The 19991-nt window shown below is 46.3% G+C and overlaps 1 non-coding gene across 1 annotated transcript; it reads right to left on the reverse strand.

Moving 5' to 3' along the window:
• Positions 1-15092: 15092 nt before the first annotated feature.
• trnam-cau (transfer RNA methionine (anticodon CAU)) lies at positions 15093-15164 on the reverse strand. Its single transcript has one exon. It is a non-coding gene; the product is annotated as a tRNA-Met (tRNA).
• Between the last annotated feature and the right edge of the window lie 4827 nt (positions 15165-19991).

The following is a 19991-nucleotide window of genomic DNA, read 5'->3' on the forward strand; positions in this document are numbered from 1 at the left end:
CCCGCTCGGACGGGACACTGGTACCAGGTACACAAAGGTACTGTTTTGCTTGGTGGGCCAATAGGGGATCCTGCTTTGCATGTGTTCTCCACCAGTTGAGAGGATTCTCAGAGAGTGGAATGGGTGTTACTTCCCTGTATATTTTGATTTCATCCTGGGCCTTTTCAAATACAGTTTTCTGTGTAACTGTGTCTTTCCGCATGTAGGCTGACCCTAGGAGAGACATCAGTGCTGAGGATTCCTTTGGTCTCTTTGGTGGAGCAACATCTTCAATGGGATCAGGCACAGCTTCTTCTTTTCCACCAAAAGCAGATGTTTGCTGTTTGAAAATAGCAAGAAAATGATCTGGAAAGTCACTTGGAACACAATTCAGAATGCAACTGCTTAATATTAAAATAATGAAGACAAATTAAATTTGAGTTGAATACAGTAAAGTACAAAAACTGTAGGAAATAAGGTTTTTTTTGTGTCAATAACTTACATTAGATGCCTCCGCCTGTGCCACAACAGAAGCTTCAGTCACCAGTCGGGAGAATGTGTGGTTCCGGGCCTCATCAGACAAGAAAGGCAGAGCCTTGAAACGAGGGTCTGACGCTGAAGCAACATAGAGCCTGTCCTTCAAGGCACGAACCTTGAAAAGATATATTTGATCACTTAAATATAATTTAATTGGAAATGAATGTGCATGAATGCACACGCATTCACCTACATACTTTTTAAGCTTACCTTGAATTGAGGTTGTTGTCTGCTGCTGTCCTGACCTCTTTGATGACTGTTGAATCCTGGGGGACACAGCGCATCTCTTCCAACAGTTGTGCATGCAAGGGTGCAATGATGGACAGAGTCGGGGATTTTTCCTCAGACGTGGCAAGAGTGGCTGCTTTCAGTGGCTGAAGGGCTTTGACCACATCCTCTGCTACTCTTTCGTCCACTTCTGTCAACGTGCAGACATCTTTCTCGTTACTGCGTACTTCAGGTGACAGCAGAGCTGCTGAGATGGCTGGTTGCTGCTCGAGGAAACGGTCCAGCATCTCCAGTAAGCTATTCCAACGTGTCACCACGTCAATCACCATCTTGTGCTCAGGAAGCTCCAGCACCCTTTGCTTCTCTCTGAGGATGCGGCTCGCCGTAGAGCTACGATGAAAAAATGCAGCGATGCGTCTGACTCTGCCGAGCAAGCGTGCAGCTGTAGGGACTTTCAGCGCAGTTTGTGAGGCTAAATTAAGAAGGTGTGCAAAGCAACCAATGTGCAACAAGCCCGTAATCTCCGCAGCGCGGACAATATTTGCTGCATTGTCAGTTCCGATGGCTGGCACCTTGTTCGTAAGCTTCCACTCGCCTATTGCACTGAATAACAGTTCACTGAGTTTTCTCGCTGTGTGGCTGGTTTCCACGGCTCTGGTTTGAAGAACATAGCATGCGAGGACCCAGTCACTAATGTAGTGAGCTGTAATGGTCAGATATGAATCTGTTGCTCTTGACGTCTAACAATCACAAGTCAATGCTACGTTCTCTGCTGAGTGAAGCGAAGTTTCGATGCTTTGTTTTAAGCTTGCGTTCATGTTTGGTATTGTCACTTCACTTAGGTGTTTGCAAGTCGGCAAAATGTAGCGCGGCTCCAAAGTTTTTATGAGACCTCGGAAACCGTCGTTTCCTCGACGCTGTAAGGTCGGATGTCTTTGCATATAAAAACTGCGACAGCCTCGGTTATCTTATACCTGCTCCAGGCTGCGTTGTTTGAGCCGTGTCGACTGGTTTTCTGCTGGGTGATGTCTTGACAAGTGGAGATTTGTCGTATTCCCACAGTACTTTACCATCCCGTTGCATAGGTTGCATATTGCTCCCCCCCCCCCCAAGTCGTCGTTTTCTCCGTCCTTAAAACAAAAGTGCACCCAAACATCGGCCTTTAATCTTGCCGGGGGTGCCTTCAGGGTTGTGCTTCCTTCCGCCATGTTTGCTTGACTGGTAGTAAATTCTCGCGAGATCACATTCCATTAAAACTGCCACGCTGATCACGCGAGACTGCCAGAGTTGATACACAGGCTGTTCTCTGCGAGTTGGAAATCGATCTGTGGGTTTTATGAATCGATATCAAACCATGAAAAGGAAAATTGATTCAAATGGATTAAATCGATTTTTTAAACCCAACCCTACTCATTAACGATAAATCTTCCATGCAAACCAAAGTTAAACACGGTGTTCCCCAAGGTTCAGTGCTGGGGCCGATACTCTTCACTTTATATATGCTTCCTTTAGGTCATATTATTCAAAAACACTCCATCCATTTCCATTGTTTCACAGATGATACTCAATGATATTTATCAATAAAGCTGGATGAAGGCCAACAGTTATCCAATCTACAAGCATGCATTCCAGACATGAAGGCCCGGATGACTTATAACTTGTTACTGTTCAACTCTGATAAGACAGAAGTTCCTGTGCTTGGCCCAAAACCCCTTAGAGACATTATCTAGTGATGTCACTGCTCGATTGTAACTCTTAATTATCATATATTTTTATTTACTTTATTATCAGGCTGTACTAACAAGTGGTTGAAGACTCTGCAGCTGGTCCACAATGCAGGTGCACACATAGAAATAAAGCGTAAAGCATAGACAAGAAGCATAGACAGGAACTAGGAAGAGAGAGCACATCACGCAAATCTTAGCTTCGCTGCACTGGCCTCCAGTAAAATCCAGAGTAGCGTTTAAAATCCTTCTCCCAGCTTGTGAAGCTCTTAAAGGACAATTCCAGTGCAAAACAAACCTAATGTGTGTTCTTGTATTATTAATTATTTTTGAAGAATTGCAGGGATGTATTTTTGCAACATCCAAAAGTAACCTGGTTTGGTTGCATACTGCAAATTAGCTCTCAACACAGGTTTAACAGAAAAGTCACGCAGAATCTCGTGTCTTTCATGATGTTTCTTGTGTTGCAGCAGGTATCTGGAGGGTGGGGAGCTGTTCATTCCTCCGAGTTGGAAGCACCTGGGCCCATTTTTGATTTATCGTGGTGTTTTTTTTAGTTAAATACATTCATTATTGGCTTTCAACCTGCGTCTCCCACTCTTTTGTCATGGCTTCAGTGTCATGTTTGGAAAAATGGTTTCTCCCCACTGTGCATTCTCATGTGTCTTTTCAGTTGTGCCTTTATCAAGAATCTTTTAGCACAAAGTGAGCAGGGGAATGGTTTCTCCCCAGTGTGCGTTCTCATGTGTTTTTTCAGATTTCCACTGTCTGACCATCTTTTTCCACAAACTGAGCAGGGGAATGGTTTCTCTCCAGTGTGTGTCCTCATGTGGTTTTTCAGATATCTCTTTTCTGAGAATCTTGTGCCACAAATTGAGCAGAGGAGTGGTTTCTCTCTAGTATGTGTTCTTATGTGGCTTTTCAAATATCCTTGAACAGAGAACATTTTTCCACAAATGGAGCAGGGGAATGGCTTCTCCCCTGTGTGAGTTCTCATGTGCATTTTCAGATGCCCATTTTCTGAAAATCTTGTGCCACAAACTGAGCAGGGGAATGGTTTCTCCCCATTGTGCATTTTCATGTGTCTTTTCAGACCTCCCTTTTCTGAGAATCTTTTGCCACAAACTGAGCAGGGGAATGGTTTCTCTCCAGTGTGTCTTCTCATGTGTCTTCTCAAATTACCCTTTTCTGAGAATCTTCTGCCACAAACTGAGCATGGGAATGGTTTCTCCCCAGTGTGTGTTCTCATGTGATTATTCAAACTCCTTCTGTTCCTAAAACCTTTACTACATGTTGAGCACCTAAAAGGACGCTCATCCTCACTGACTTCTGTCTCAGATTCAGAAGGACCAAAGTTCACGTTCCTGACGATATCTGATTCTCTTTCAGTCTTAACTCTTTGCTCTTTTGAGCTGCAATGAGTCACTTCCTGTCCTGGGCTCAGTTTCTGAAGCAAATTCCTCCTTGAGGTGGCCGTGTTATCAGGTCTGACCCAATCATCCTCACTGACTTCAGTCTCAGCTTCAGAAGAGTCTGATATCTGGTCATCAGTCTCAGGTTGTACAAGTGGATCTGGATCTACCTTGCTGGCTGGTTCTGGTTCTGGTCCTCCACACTCTTCTCCATCAGCTTCTGTTTTCAGAGGATGAACTGGGCTGCTGCTCAGAGACTCTTCTTTCAAGTTCTCCTCAGTTAGACTCTGGTGAAGCTGTGGGAACTGAGGTTTCTCTTCGTCCCCTTCACTCTTCACAGGGACCAGAGTGAAAGGGAACGTGGTGATATCAGCCTCCTCCTGCCCTTGAAGCGGCCCTCCCTCCTCACTGGTCCAGAGCTCCTCCCACTCCTCTTTAATGTGGGGGGGCTCTGGGTCCTGCAGCTCAGGGGGAACCTCTTCTTTAATCACCAGCAGCTGCTCCACATCTGCAGGACACAAACAGCAACATCAGAAATCTCTTCATTTGACTCTGAAACAGCGGAGCAACAGACAGAAACAGAAATCAACTCAATGAAAAGAGACGTCCTGCTACTGAGGACCAGTCAGCAAACTGGGAACAGAAACGCTGGCTTCAGATGTTTGGATCAACGTTGTGTCACCCAGGTCAAAGGTCACTGGTCCCCTCCACTGAATGGTTTTGTCCATTCATAATCACAAGGTGAGGTTTAACCACTCTAACAACACCAAATAGCCGTCAGCTATTAAAATCTTCTATGTTTTTACATTCCTACTCAGTTGGAACACAATGGCCCGCATTACAGACACAACAAGACCAGAGACACTTGCTGGCTACCATTAGCATGAGTGCCGCCTCCCCGTGTCCTGGTCAGTGTGTGGGGTCCAGGGATGTCCTCTCCACTGGGAAAAGTGGGACAATTCTTGAATGGCCGGTCCAGCCCAGGCCAGCTGGGCAGGGAACAAAAATAACTTTTTAAAAGGCCTGTATAGTTTCTATTATAGGAGGCACAGTGGTGCAGTGGTTCAACCTGTCACCTCACAGCAACAAGGTTCTGGGTTCAAGCCCCGGCTCAGGCACAGGATCTTTCTGTGTGAGTCTGCATGTTCTCCCTGTTCCTACGTGGGTTCTCTCCAGGTTTTCTGGCTCTGCATTTGTATTCCACATGTAGCTGAGTCAATGCCTATGATATCATTTTACTCTTAATTTGGTGAACTTTCTAAACCTCTAATACTGTAATATTGTAGTAGTAACAGTGTGATAGCCTTTTATTTAGAAGTGGAAACTCTTCTCATTGTTCTGTACTGTTGATGAATGGTTGATGGTCTTCAAGGTTCCTGTTCATGTTGGAGCACTGGAGGTCTGAACCAGTGAGACACTCAAAGAGCTGCATGAGTGACGTCACTTCAAGCTGGCAGAACGACTCCAGCCAGGGTCCTGCTGAGTGTTGTGATGCTCCGTGTTTAGCTGTCAAGCTAGCAGCTCTGGACTCACTGATCTGGACTGAAACTGCATTGAAATGAAACAACAGAGCTTCACTGGTGTCTGCAGGAGGTTTGCCTTTGGATTTTGTCCCCTAAAGCTGCTGTAACATTGGTTCATTCTGACGGGACTCATTTGGATATCATGTGACTTGCTGCAGGAGACAGAGAGACTGCTGACACGTGTGTGTGTGTGTGTGTGTGTGTGTGTGTGTGTGTGTGCGCTGACTGTTTTGATGTTGAGGTGTTAATTGTCATGTTGTATGCATTTCTTTGAAGGTTTTAAATTAAATTAGTAACAACAGGAAATAAACCAATTGTTTCAGGTCGACTTTGTTTCCTGAGTTCCTAAAACTTCCCTTTATGTTGGTAACAATGCAGCTGGAGCCTGGTTCACATTCTGGTCCACAAGTTAGCAGCAGTTGGTGATCCAGTGTGAACGTCATTCAGGCGAGGTGTTGTTGTGGTTCAGTTCAATGGTAACACGCTGCTACTGATTGTTAAGGCAGGGCTTCTTAACAGGACCCAGGAATGAGGGGCCCAGCAGGTCCGGGGGACTCACCTGCTCTGTCCAGCCTGACTCGGGGCTTCAGCACGGCATCGAGCAGCAACCTCTGCCGGCGGTTCTCCCGCTCGTACTCCGCCACGGTTTCCTCCAGCAGAGCCACGATCTGCTCCGCGGCCGCCGCCAGCCGCTCGGTGAGCAGCGCTCTCAGCACCGGGACTCCAGCCGCTGAGTCTCCTTCTCCCAGCTGCAGCAGGAAGTCTTCAGCGGCGGCGAGGATCCGCTCCTGGACCGACACCCGCAGCAGCTGCGCGGCGCACATGTTGAGGTTCTACCGGCGCCACTCAGCCTTCAGGAGACAAAGACCGAGGCCGGGGGTTCACGGACTTCTCCTTCTTTCCTTGTTGTGTTCAAAGCTTCCCGCGTCTTCTTGTTGTTTTGTGAAGCGCGTATTGATGACGTATGTGGTGACGTCCAAAGCCTCTTCAGCCGGCAGTGACCACGTGACTGATTCAGGACCTGCTTCTCCGGCTTGGCCTGAGATTCTAAATGTAAAGCAGCGAAACGCCGTGGTTTCCTCCCTCTGGTTCGCGCGTCTGTTGGAGCTCCACGGCAGGAGAAATCGCTTCAAGAAACCCAACAGACTTGATTTGAAAACGTTGGAAAAACTTCTTTTTTTCATAAAAATTGTAAAAACAGAGCCCACAAGCGTCCTCAGTCCCATCACTTTCACTGAGACTTTCACATCATGGTCCCATTGTTCAAAGACATGGAACGATCCAGTAGGAACGCAAAGACTTCAATGATCTCATTGTGTTCACGGGTCATCAAATCAGTGTCAGTTCAGTCGGTCAAGCCTGCAGGGATGTTTACAGTCCAGCAGGTGTCAGTATTCAGTGACAGTAACACAGTGTCATGGCGTCCACAGGCTTCATGACGCCTCATCCACCCTTCACTCCTGTCTCGTCCTTGTGTGCTCACTCCAGCCCGTTGATGCACAGTTCCTGCCACAGCCTCTACCTTGTTAATGCAGCCGTGCCTGTCTTGTGTTCTTCAGCCTCTGAGAGTTTTTGAAAGTTTTATCCGATAGTCTCGATTTAGTGGATACGTTTGCAGCCGTTTGGTTTCTCTGCTCGGAGTACAAGAACATCAACGTCCCTTGCCGTGAACCCTGCTTCTGTCCTGAGTCTGAGCCTGGTCCTGTCAATCACAATGATCCAATTTTTGGAACTGACCATATCTTTCTTTCAAAAACAAAAGAAATCAAGAGAGCGATTCCTCAGTGATGGCATGAAAAGATCTTCCTCACAAACGTGGACGATACAAAGCTCTCTTCCTCTTCATCTCCAATTATTTGACCAAATTTGGCCGTCAAACTGGAGAGAAAACTCAGCCCTGTTGAACTCTGGCACCTTTCCATTTACAAATAACACGTGTCCACGTGACAAAGTGTGTGAGCAGGAAGGAAGGGAGGAGGGGGGCTGAGAAAATAACAGCAGATCCCTGGATGGAGACCCCGTGCTCTTCTCTCCACCTCTCTTCCTCCCTGCTCTCTCCACCCCTCTTGAACAACACTGCAGGTGAACAGTTAGCATTGCTCTGTTTGATGAAGCTGCGTTCAGGGAATGAGCAAGTTTCCCTTTGTGTCACTGCTTCTCTACTAATCTGATCTCTGATCAGTTCACCAAGAAGAGTCTGGGGTCAGGGGCTTGATGAGTAGAGCTGTTTAGTCAGGAGGAGGCTGCTCTGATTGGTTCCTGACACTGAAACAAGGCCAAAGCTCAAGTACACAGGCTCACATATTGAAGTATTCTCAGTCTTCCCACTTCAAGTATTTTCTCACTTCAAGTATTTTCTACTCTGCACACCAAGTTACCTCTTATGTTAAGTTACTAGCTGAGAGTTGTGCAGGACACTTGGATGGAAACATAACCTTTTTCTCTAATCAGCACAACAATGTGGGCGTGTAGTGAATCAACACCATAACAGTGACGAGGAATGAACGCAGCAGCCATCTTGGAATCACCAGGTTTACAAGGCTTCCACTCGGTGAGAGCAACCCCTCGATGGAGGAGAAGAAGCCGGACCATCAAGAAGACCTGAAAGAAGACAGCAGAGGCAGGAAGAGGAACCAGAGACACACAAACAGACACAACACTGCCACCTTCTGATCTGATGACATCAGAGTTGAATGTGTGGACTGATTTGGAGGCCAAGCCTCACAATAAAAGAAGCATTTTCATGGGAATGTGTTCCATCCAGGGCTTCACAATTAAAGCATTTGAAATGTTGAGTCATTTTAACAGATGTTTGTGTGTATCGGTTGTTATATGAGTCACAGCAGGTTGACAGTTTGGGGAGAAACTCTTGAAGACTGGGACTTCAGGTCAAGCAGTGACATCACGGTGTGACGGTGAGTGTTGATGACAACCTGACTCTCAAACAGAAAACAGAACAGGAGACTGAAGAGTGATCACTCAAACCCACAGGCTGAATGAGACATCTTTTAAAAACATTGAACCACTGAGTAAAACCAGAGAAGCACTCCTGTCTAGTCGGTGCTAACAAGTTAGCTGTTGAGTGAGTCCAGCTGTGCTGTCTAGGAATCCTGGTCAAAAGCCTCCACACATTAGACAGCGACTGCACGGTGGTGCAGTGGTCAGCACTGTCGCCTCACAGCAAGAAGGTTCAGGGTTCCAGTCCCGGCTCCAGCACAGGATCTTTCTGTGTGAGTCTCGATGTTCTCCCTGTTCCTGTGTGGGTTCTCTCTGGTACTCCAGCTTCCTCCCACAGTCCAAAGACATCAAGAGGGGAAGAGGCTGATTGATACTCTAAATTGACTGTAGGTGTGACTGTGAGAGCGAATGGTTGTTTGTCTCTATGTGTTGGTCCTGTGATGGACTGGTGACCTGTCCAGGGTGAACCCCGCCTCTCGCCTGAAGATACTGGCATAGGCTCCAGCCCCCCCCCCCCCCCCCCCCGCGATCCTTAACATAAGGAATAAGCAGAAGACAATGGATGGATGGGATGGACATCAAACAGCTGGTGTGTTGGTGGATCTGTGGATCCTGCTGGAAGAAGCAGGGTGGAGCTCTGAATGCTTCCTGTCTCAAAGAGCTTCTCTGTGCAGCTCCCATCAGCTCCTAAAAACATGAGACCAGCAGATTCACTGTTGAACGGTGGCATTAAAATGATGCCAGTTCTGGTTGTCTCTGTCTATGGGCTGTGAGGGCGTCCAGCTGCAGCCAGGAGACAAACAGGGACGCTGCTTGAGGACATCATCCAGGAGGCTCTCCATGGTGTGGAGCTGGGGTCTCAGACAGGACCTTGGAGAAGAACTTCTCAGGAGGAAACTCATCATGGTGGCTCAGTGAAGAAAACTAGACCTGAGCTGCCTGCTGGAACCTAGCAGGTGAAGGACAGAGCTCCACCTCTTTGGAGACACCACCACTGTTGGCTCATGTCATATTTTGGGTTCTGGCTTGTTCTGCTTTTCATTTTGTGTTTGTATTAAAGTTCTGTTGCTGAAAAAGAGACTTTTTCTCTTTTTCTTGAAGTAAATTTATGAGGGTCTAAACTGACCCATAACACCATGGATGTTCCAATAGTTAATGATATTAAAATGAATAATAAATCAAACCAGTCCATGTCAGAGATGTGTTCTAACACCCTCAGTAACGGTCAGGAAACACAATAACCTTTTGTTTATTTCTAGGATTTCTTGAGGTTCATTTTACCATTTTTTAAACTGAAATCGAGGGTTTAGTGACTAAAAAAAGGTCCAGAGGCCCACAACTAAATCTTCAAACCAATATTTCCATGGATAAGGAAGCCTAACAAGGTCACCAAGAGATGGAAACAACTTGGAGGATAGAAAATTGTTTTAGTTTATTTGACAGCTGATTGAAGACGTGGGTCAAAACTGACCGTTAACATAGAGATGGGAACAGAAAGCTGACACAAGAGGAAGGTTCCAGCTCTGAAAAAGGAGTTTGATCAAAATCTTGAACTGACAGCAGAAATATCCTTTTGTATGTTGACCTTTGTTGACAGAAGTCACTTTGGCTTGGCAGTGACAAGAATGGCTGCTAGCTTGACAAAGAACTGCACAAACCAGGTTCAAGCTGGACTTTGGACCCTGGTATCTGCAACGACTCCATCAACTCCTAATCTAGCAGCTCTGCTGGGTCCAACTATTTTACAGAACATTTGACAGACCTGTGGAGCAGTGAGGACAGACATGAGTTGATCACATGATCCACTGAAGCACCATTTTACCTGCCACTGAGGTCACCAACATGAACTGGAGTTGGGAATCTTGAACTGAACCTGGTATCACAGCGACACCTACTGCTGCAAAATGGAACAGCAACATTGAACCCAAGTACAGGATTGGAGGGAGACTGATGGTCGCTGTTTGGGTTTTAGAAGGACAAGGAGGGCGTGGCTTCAAGCTGGATTCTCAGAGACTATTTCCCCAACCTCTACATTGGCATCTACGCTGTCATCCAGTCATGTGACTGAAGTCATCCAGTCATGTCAGTGATGTCACTCAGCAGGACTGTAATTGCCGTCACATTCTAGAAAAGAATCCAGACTCCACTTTTATGAGGCAGTTTTGGTCTTTAAACACTTGACAGTTCCAGGAGATTTAGTCTGGCTCAAGATCTTCAGATCAACCCAGGACAGAAGGCTATGACTCCATTGGATTGTATAGTTGGAGCATTCAGAGATCTGGTGGATCTCAGTAGGAGCTGTATTTATCCACTGAATGATCCTGGTCAATGTGATCCTGCTCCTCCATCTCTAAGGCTGACAGAGCAGGAGGACCTGACTGAGAAGAAAGCTGCCCTTGAGCAGCTTCAGTCTCTGAGTGACAACACACAGGCAGAAAACCAGAATTTGAGGGAACAAGTTTCTACTCTTGAACGTGAGAATAAAAGAGCAATCCAGGAGCTACAGAACCTCACTGCTGTGGTGGCCAACCTCCAAACGGTCCAGGACAAGAACCAGACTCAGATAGAAGATCTGAACGCAACAGTCCACAGTCTTCAGTGTGAGGGGAGGAAGGTTGATGGAGAGAACAATGAGCTCAGAAAAGAACTGACCCAGGTTCAGTCTCTGAGGGAGAGTGAACAGGTGGAGATGAAATGTCTTGAGGAAGACCTGACTGAGAAGAAAAGTGCTCTTGATCAGCTTCATTCTCTGTGTGACAAGAGATGGACAGAAAACCAGAATTTGTGGGGACAGGTTTCTAGTCTTGGACAAGAGAAGATCATTGCATATCAGCTGGTAGAGAACATGTCTGCCATGGTGGGCAACCTTGAATCTGTGAGGGAGGAGAATCAGACTCAGATCAGAGACCTGAACACACAAGTCCACAATCTTCAGCTTGAGGTGAAGATGGTTTACAAGGAGAAGTGTGACCTCAAGTGTGAGCTCAACTCCATCCAGGCAGAGAAGAACAAAATGAGAGAAGAACTCACTGAGAAGAAGACGACTCTTGAACAGCTGAGGTCCCAGAGTGAGGAGAGAGAGGAAGAAAATGGATGTTTGAGGAGACGAGTTTCTACTGCATCTCAGGAGACAGAGACCTTCACTGCTGAGTTGGCCCACCTTGAATCAAGGAAGGACCAGGACCCCACAAAGACTGGCAGTCTGAAAGGTGAAGTTCAGAGTCTTCTATGTGCAGTGAGAACACAAAAGAAGAAAAGGAGCAGTGCTCATTGGGAAATCCTGGGAAATCTTCATGATTTAAAAAGCTGTTTGAAAGAGGAAAATCATGACCTTCAAGCGAAGGTCCAGCAAACTTCTGAAGAGCAAACAGACTCTCCCCTACGTCCAGCCAGAGAAGAGCAAGCAGACTCTCCCCTACGTCCAGCCAGAGAAGAGCAAGCAGACGCTCTCACATGTTCTTCTGCAGAGGAGCCATGGGATTCTGCTGCATGTCCTGCGACTGAAAAGCAGAATGATGGGGGCACCCTGGAGACTGGACCTGCTGCGGGTCAAACCAGAGGTCTGCTGAGCCGTGTGACATCTGGTGTAGAAGATGCTCTGTTCATGTTCATAGTTTTTTCTTTGTGTGCTTTTCCTCAACTTTGTTTTCTTTGTTTGTTATATATGTTGATACCTTGATCACCACAGCAGTTGATCCCAGCTTGATTAGCTGAGTGCTTTGCAGTCTAAAGCACTTTAGTGATACCTGTGGGGTCCCTTATCCTCCCTGACCACAGGGATTCAGCCTCACTGAAGGAGAGTGAACGTTCCAGGTTGCAGCTCCTAGACTCTGGAACGCTCTCCCACTGGACATGAGGACGCTGAGGACACCTTCAGAAAGAAGCTAAAGACCCATTTGTTTAGTAATATTATTGTTCATGATGGAATTGTCCCTCTGTACCTGCCCACACAGGTCAAGAGGTCAAATGATTCCCTCTTTAAAACAGCTCTTCATCACATGGATGTGCATCCCAACAGTCAGAGCTCACAGACGCTCCTATTCCCTCCAGTGTGAGGCACAACGAGTGACTGATGAGGGTCAGGGGGGTCAGGCTAGTCCAGATAGTGGGTCTGTACGAGGATGTTAGGGAGGGATAAGGTAGTGGCAGAGTTCAGGCTGTAGTTGTGCTCCAACAGTTGAGACAGGGCAGGACAAAAATGACCTCCTGATGGCGTTAGGAGTGATTCTTACAAGAACCAATCCATAAAAGTGGGTGGTGACCTGCTCATGTGACGCTTGTGTTGATGATTACTGCGTCTCCTCCATGCTCATTTATCATGAATGAATCCCTCTGAGTAAAACACCTGATAACTCCTGAGTTGTTTCACAAAATGTGTGTGTGTATGTGTGTGTGTGTGTGGGCAATATGTGTTATGGTTGTTTTGGAGTTTATGGTTATTATCTCTGTTTCTTGTGTCTTTGTCTTTGTCATCCTCCCCTTCGTCCGTCCTGGATTTTTGACCTTGGTTGCAGGAAGCGTGTGACCTCAACTCCTTTTTCTGTGTAGCTGAACGTAGAGCCTTGCTTCATTGTGCTCGCTAAAGTGTGATCCTCCCTGCTAATTCCTTATTTCGTTGACTAATTACCCACCAAAAATTAATCCCTAATTGCTTTATTTGGCTGAAGTTTAAAAGACCATCATTCTTGTAGCAACAGTCTTTGTGCCTTGTAAACACGCTAAGCTAACGATGGCTTCTCCCTCTTGTTCTCCTCTCTCCTGCTCAGGGTGCCACATGTTTTGTTCCTCCTCTGCCTCCTTTAGTGATACTGATAAGTGTGTTAAATGTAGTTTTCTTGTTGTGTTGGCGGTGAGGCTTAGCGATGTTGAATTGGACCTGCAGCGGCTCTGCACCAAAAGCTGCAAGAGCTAGCCAGCCCTCATTAGCTGGTGCAGACCACCTTAGCTTAGCTCCTAGCTTAGGCCCAACTAGCGCTTCCCCAGCAGCTCCCAAGCATCTGGGAGAGCGCCAAGAAAAGTTGGGCCTAAGCTAGGATGTGCTTGCTCATGAAGAATAGTTGGGTGTAAATTCATTTAAGGAGTGTGGAACTGGACCTTTTCTACTTGTAAAGTGTAACTTTTGTTATTTGGTGCTTTACAGGGTTATGACTTGACTTCATTGCAGCTTTGAACTGAGCAGGTGTTTATTCACATCTCAGTAACAGGGGACACTTTATCACACCAGTGGACAAACATCAGCATTCATCACCCAGCAGCTCCTCTGATCAACAGAACAAGCTAAAGTATTCTGGAGAATGAGGGCATCGATCCCTCTACCTCTCACATGCTAAGCGAGCGCTCTACCATTTGAGCTAATTCCCCTGTTAAGGAGCACAGCAGATGATGCAGCTTGACCTTCATGGTTGAATGAGCGTCACCAGTTGAAGCTTCTCTGGTTGACCAATGTAATGGAGACCAAGGGTTCCATGACATCAATGATTAATTGAAGGTAGCATTTGTCTTGGTATTAACAGTTTATGTAAATTAGAGGCACACACACATTTTAATGGTAAGGTTTATTGAATCAGCAAACATGTGAAACATTTTCGATGCCATGTGTTCCAGGGAGGGACCTGGGAAGCACAGGGGGACCGGCCATCCTGCCTGTGGAAAATGAAGACCCCAGTGTCAGTCAGTGGTAATCACTGTGCAAGGCCTGGTATTTAGTGTTGATCTAGTTTGTCTCATGTAAATGTGGCAGTTTCAGTCGTCACGTCAGTCCTCACCTCTTCCTGGTGGTTTCCTTAAAGGGGGTGGAGCCAAAAGGGGAGAGTGGCCCAAGGAAGCTCCTTAAGAGCTGTAGGTGCAAACCTTTGCTCCCAGATGGGGGAGGGGGTACAATCACAGGCAAGGTTCATTCGAGTGATTATGTGGATGTATGATTGAGTTGGTGTAGTAGTCTGGAATCATGTATATATTTCGTCAGGTTATGTTATTGAGATGGTGCTGGTTTGATGTAAATATTTTTTTTGTCTCAAATATTGTGGAGCATGGTTGTGGTCTCACCTCCACTCTATGGGCCATCCATCGTCATCTTCTGCTTATTCCTTACGAGTAAGGGTCGCGGGGGGGCTGGAGCCTATCCCAGCATCTACGGGCGAGAGGCGGTGTTCACCCTGGACAGGTCGCCAGTCCATGGCAGGGCCAACACACAGAGACAAACAACCATTCACAATCACATCTACGGTCAATTTAGAGAATCCAATCAGCCTCGTCCCCAAATTGCATGTCTTTGGACTGTGGGAGGAAGCTGGAGTATCAGAGAGGACGCACGCAGGGACGGGGAGAACATGGAGACTCCACACAGAAAGATCCCGCGCCCGAGCCAGGACTCGAACCCGGAACCTTCTTGCTGTGAGGGCACAGTGCTAACCACGGCACCACCGTGCAGCCCCACTCTAGGGGCTGGTCTGTCTAATTTCCTGCAGCCAGGAGGGAATTAAAGGCAGTCAGGGGTTTTTAATTTAAGTTGATGGTGTCTCATGCCATCTCTTTCAATACTCCAGTGGTGGTTTAAGTGAAGAAAAACATGGGTTAGTCAGTAGGACTCTGTGTGTTTGTGTGTGTGAGAAGTGGACTGTTGTTAACTCTCACAATGGTTGGTGATTGTGGAGGAAGAAAAAGTCCTTATGAACCTCTTTTTAACAGACACACATTTCTGAAGACACTGGTTCATTTTATTTTTCTTCTTCTAGCAGAGGATGGTTTCGATCCATCGACCTCTGGGTTATGGGCCCAGCACGCTTCCTCTGCGCCACTCTGCTCTACCATTGACTGAACAGTCCTTGTTGTAGAAGAGCATTATCTGTCTTTGTCTCTGCCCTGCTCTCCTGCTCTCTTTCCCCTCACTTAGTCCTTGACATGATCCATGCTCTACAGCTCTGCAGGTGGAATGAAGACCTGCGTCTGCTCTGCCCGTGCCGTCCTTCGTCTCAACCTAAATTGTTTGACCCACCTTTATAATGATCGGACTCGCTCCATTGTGTGTGTGTGTGTGTGTCTTTGTCTTTGTCTCATTGAGTGTCTTTGTCTTTGTCTCATGTCTTTGTCTCATTGAGTGTTAGGGTGAACAGCTGTTGAACAGCTGAGGCGCGACTGCGGCGGCCCCTGATGCAGGAGACGGGTCAGGCCCCGTTCAGAAGGTGGTGGATATTATTCTTGGTGTTTTGAGGGCATGTTTCGGCCTGTCAAATCCTGATCGGGGCCAGTTTGGTTGTGTTGTCTGCAGCGCCTGGCGCGCTCAGCGGGAGCGAGTCCGATCATTATACAGGTGGGTCAAACAATTTAGGTTTAGACAAAGGACGGCACGGGCAGAGCAGACGCAGGTCTTCATTCCACCCGCAGAGCTGTAGAGCATGGATCATGTCAAGGACTAACTGAGGGGAAAGAGAGCAGGAGAGCAGGGCAGAGACAAAGACAGATAATGCTCTCCTAAAACAAGGACTGTTCCGTCAATGGTAGAGCAGAGTGTCGCAGAGGAAGCGTGCTGGGCCCATAACCCAGAGGTCGATGGATCGAAACCATCCTCTGCTAGAAGAAGAAAAATAAAATGAACCTGCATCTTTAGAAATGTGTGTCTGTTAAAAAGAGGTTCATAAGGATTCTTTCTTCCTCCACAATCACCAACCATTGTGAGAGTTAACAACAGTCCACTTTCTGACTGAAACAAAAGTAGACTTCAGAAGGTTTTTCTGATTCAACATAGCAGCTAAATTTCCATTTCCATTTCCTGAACAGGACAGGTTAAAAAAAGGGAATGTCATGACTTCCTCTGTATATTAGAATATGAACGACTAAAAATGTTCATGCCCAGTTTAAAGTTAGAATTAAACTGAAAATACAAAAACCTTCCCTCTTCAATCCTGTCACTCAGTGTTGTAAACTGTTTCTAACAAATTCTACTGTTCAACAGTTCAAGTGTTTCTAATGAAGCTGAATGTTCTCCTCTGCTTTCCTCAATTGGGTTTCTTTCATGTCCTCCTGAGATCAAAGACAGAATTCTAGGTACAAATAAATATACTATCAAAGCCCCCTGATGACGTCATCATCAATTCTGACTTTGATCTGGAGGCTCTTGCTTTAATCTTGGCTTTGATCTGACTAATGTTTCCTGACAGGTTGCTGTTTGCACTCCAGAGCAAACAGTAGTTGATCCTATCAGACCAGTCTGATGAACGAAGCTTTTCACTGTCAGTGGAATCACTGGGAAAAGAAACTCCTCCTGTCAGATGAAGGCTTCACAGTGTTGAGGAGGGTTTCTTCAGATGATTCTGGAAGAATAAATCAAAACCTCATCATTGAACATGAACATTAATCACTGATGACTGTTTTAACTGAACCTACTGGATACTGTGGTGCCTGATGAGGAGACAACTTGGGTACAAAGTTGAAGAAGAGGGTTTTTGGAGAGGAGATTTAGATGAGATGGTTTCCAAATCAAATCGGTTGTCACAAGGAAAAGTCTGCATGGAAACACACACACACAAACACACACACACACACACACACACAGAGTCCTACTGACTAACCGATGTTTTTCTTCACTTAAACTTACTTAAAAAGTATTGAAAGAGATTGCATGAGACACCATCAACTTACATTAAAAACCCCTGACTGCCTTTAATTCCCTCCTGGCTGCAGGAAATTAGACAGACCAGCCCATAGCGGGGCTGCACGGTGGTGCAGTGGTCAGCACTGTGGCCTCACAGCAAGAAGGTTCCGGGTTCGAGTCCTGGCTCGGGCGCGGGATCTTTCTGTGTGGAGTCTCCATGTTCTCCCCGGGCCTGCGTGCGTCCTCTCTGATACTCCGGCTTCCTACCACAGTCCAAAGACATGCAATTTGGGGACGAGGCTGATTGATACTCTAAATTGACCGTAGGTATGAGTGTGAATGTTTGTTCGTCTCTGTGTGTTGGCCCTGCGATGGACTGGCAACCTGTCCAGGGTGAACACCGCCTCTCGCCTGTAGATGCTGGGATAGGCTCCAGCCCCCCCCCCCCCATGACCCTTACTAGTAAGGAATTAGCAGAAGATGACGATGGATGGCCCATAGAGTGGAGGTGAGACCACAACCATGCTCCACAATCAATATTTACATCAAACCAGCACCATCTCAACAACTTAACCTGACTAAATATATACATGATTCCAGACTACTACACCAACTCAATCATACATCCACATAATCATTCAATGAACCTTGCCTGTGATTGTACCCCCTCCCCCATCTGGGAGCAAAGGTTTGCACCTACAGCTCTTAAGGAGCTTCCTTGGGCCGCTCTCCCCTTTTGGCTCCACCCCCTTTAAGGAAACCACCAGGAAGAGGTGAGGACTGACGTGACGACTGAAACTGCCACATTTACATGAGACAAACTTGATAAACACTAAATACCAGGCCTTGCACAGTGATTCCCACTGACTGACACTGGGGTCTTCATTTTCCACAGGCAGGATGGCCGGTCCCCCTGTGCTTCCCAGGTCCCTCCCTGGAACACATGGCATAGAAAATGTTTCACTTGTTTGCTGATTCAATAAACCTCACCATTACCATGTGTGTGTGCCTCTAATTTACATAAACTGTTAATACCAAGACAAATGCTACCTTCAATTAATCATTGATGTCATGGAACCCTTGGTCTCCATTACATTGGTCAACCAGAGAAGCTTCAACTGGTGACGCTCATTCAACCATGAAGGTCAAGCTGCATCATCTGCTGTGCTCCTTAACAGGGGAATTAGCTCAAATGGTAGAGCGCTCGCTGAGCATGTGAGAGGTAGAGGGATCGATGCCCTCATTCTCCAGAATACTTTAGCTTGTTCTGTTGATCAGAGGAGCTGCTGGGTGATGAATGCTGATGTTTGTCCACTGGTGTTATAAAGTGTCCCCTGTTACTGAGATGTGAATGAACACCTGCTCAGGTCAAAGCTGCAATGAAGTCAAGTCATCACCCTGTAAAGCACCAAATAACAAAAGTTACACTTTACAAGTAGAACAGGTCCAGTTCAACACTCCTTAAATTAATTTACACCCAACAATTCTTCATGAGCAAGCACATCCTAGTTTAGGCCCAACTTTTCTTGGCGCTCTCCCAGATGCTTGGGAGCTTCTGGGGGAGCGCTAGTTGGGCCTAAGCTAGGAGCTAAGCTAAGTTGGTCTGCACCAGCTAGTGAGGGTTGGCTAGCTCTCGCAGCTTTTGGTGCAGAGCCGCTGCAGGTCCAATTCAACCTCGCTAAGCCTCACCTCCAACACAACAAAAAACTACATTTAACACACTTATCAGTATCACTAAAGGAGGCAGAGGAGGAACAAAAGATGTGGCACCCTGAGCAGGAGAGAGGAGAACAAGAGGGAGAAGCCATCGTTAGCTTAGCGTTTTTACAAGGCAGAAAGACTGTTGCTGCCAGAATGATGGTCTTTTAAACTTCAGCCAAATAAAGCAAGTAGGTATTAATTTTTGGTGGGTAATTAGTCAATGAAATAAGGAATTAGCAGGGAGGATCACACTTTAGCTAGCACAATGAAGCAAGGCTCTACGTTCAGCAACACAGAAAAAGGAGTTGAGGTCACAGGCTTCCTGCAACCAAGGTCAAAAATCCAGGAAGGACGAAGGGGAGGACAACAAAGACAAAGACACAAGAAACAGAGATAATAACCATAAACTCCATAACAACCATAACAAATATAACCATACAGAACATATATAACAAATATAACAAGAAAAGTATGAAAAGATATGTCACCTCTGGTCAAATACCCTGATTTGCATTTGTGTCTGTCAGCATTTTCATTTTCATGTTAAAGCCTCCAGAATGAGGGGAGGGGTCAGGGGCAGTTTTCTGTGTTGTCTGCAAACTGAATTACAGGAAACCTGAACTTCCACTGTCAATGTATCCAACTGATTCATAATTTTTTGATCTATACATAGATAACTTGTAGTTATTGCCCACACACACACACACACACACACACACACACACACACACACACAAATATTTTGTGAAACAACTCAGGAGACATCAGGTGTTTTACTTAGAGGGATTCATTTATGATAAACGAGCATGGAGGAGACCCAGTAATCATCAACACAAGCGTCACATGAGCAGGTCACCACCCACTTTTATTGATTGGTTCTTGTAAGAATCACTCCTAACGCCATCAGGGTGTCATTTTTTATCCTGCCCTGTCTCAACTGTTGGAGCACAACTACAGCCTGAACTCTGCAACTACCTTATCCCTCCCTAACAACCTCATACAGACCCACTATCTGGACTAGCCTGATCCCCCCTGACCCTCATCAGTCACTCCTAGTGCCTCCCACTGGAGGGAATAGGAGTATCGGTGAACTCTGACTGTTGGGATGCACATCCATGTGATGAAGAGCTGTTTTAAACAAGGAATCATTTGACCTCTTGACCTGTGTGGGCAAGTACAGAGGGACGATTCCATCATGAACAATAATATTACGAAACAAATGGGTCTTTAGCTTCTTTCTGAAGGCGTCCACAGCGTCCTCATGTCCAGTGGGAGAGCATTCCAGAGTCTAGGAGCTGCAACCTGGAAGGTTCACTCTCCTTAACTGAGGCTGAATACC

This window comes from Aulostomus chinensis, chromosome 1, assembly GCF_037954235.1.
Source record: "Aulostomus chinensis isolate RoL2024-O1b breed Wild chromosome 1, RoL_Achi_v1.0, whole genome shotgun sequence".
Lineage (NCBI taxonomy): Eukaryota > Metazoa > Chordata > Actinopteri > Syngnathiformes > Aulostomidae > Aulostomus > Aulostomus chinensis.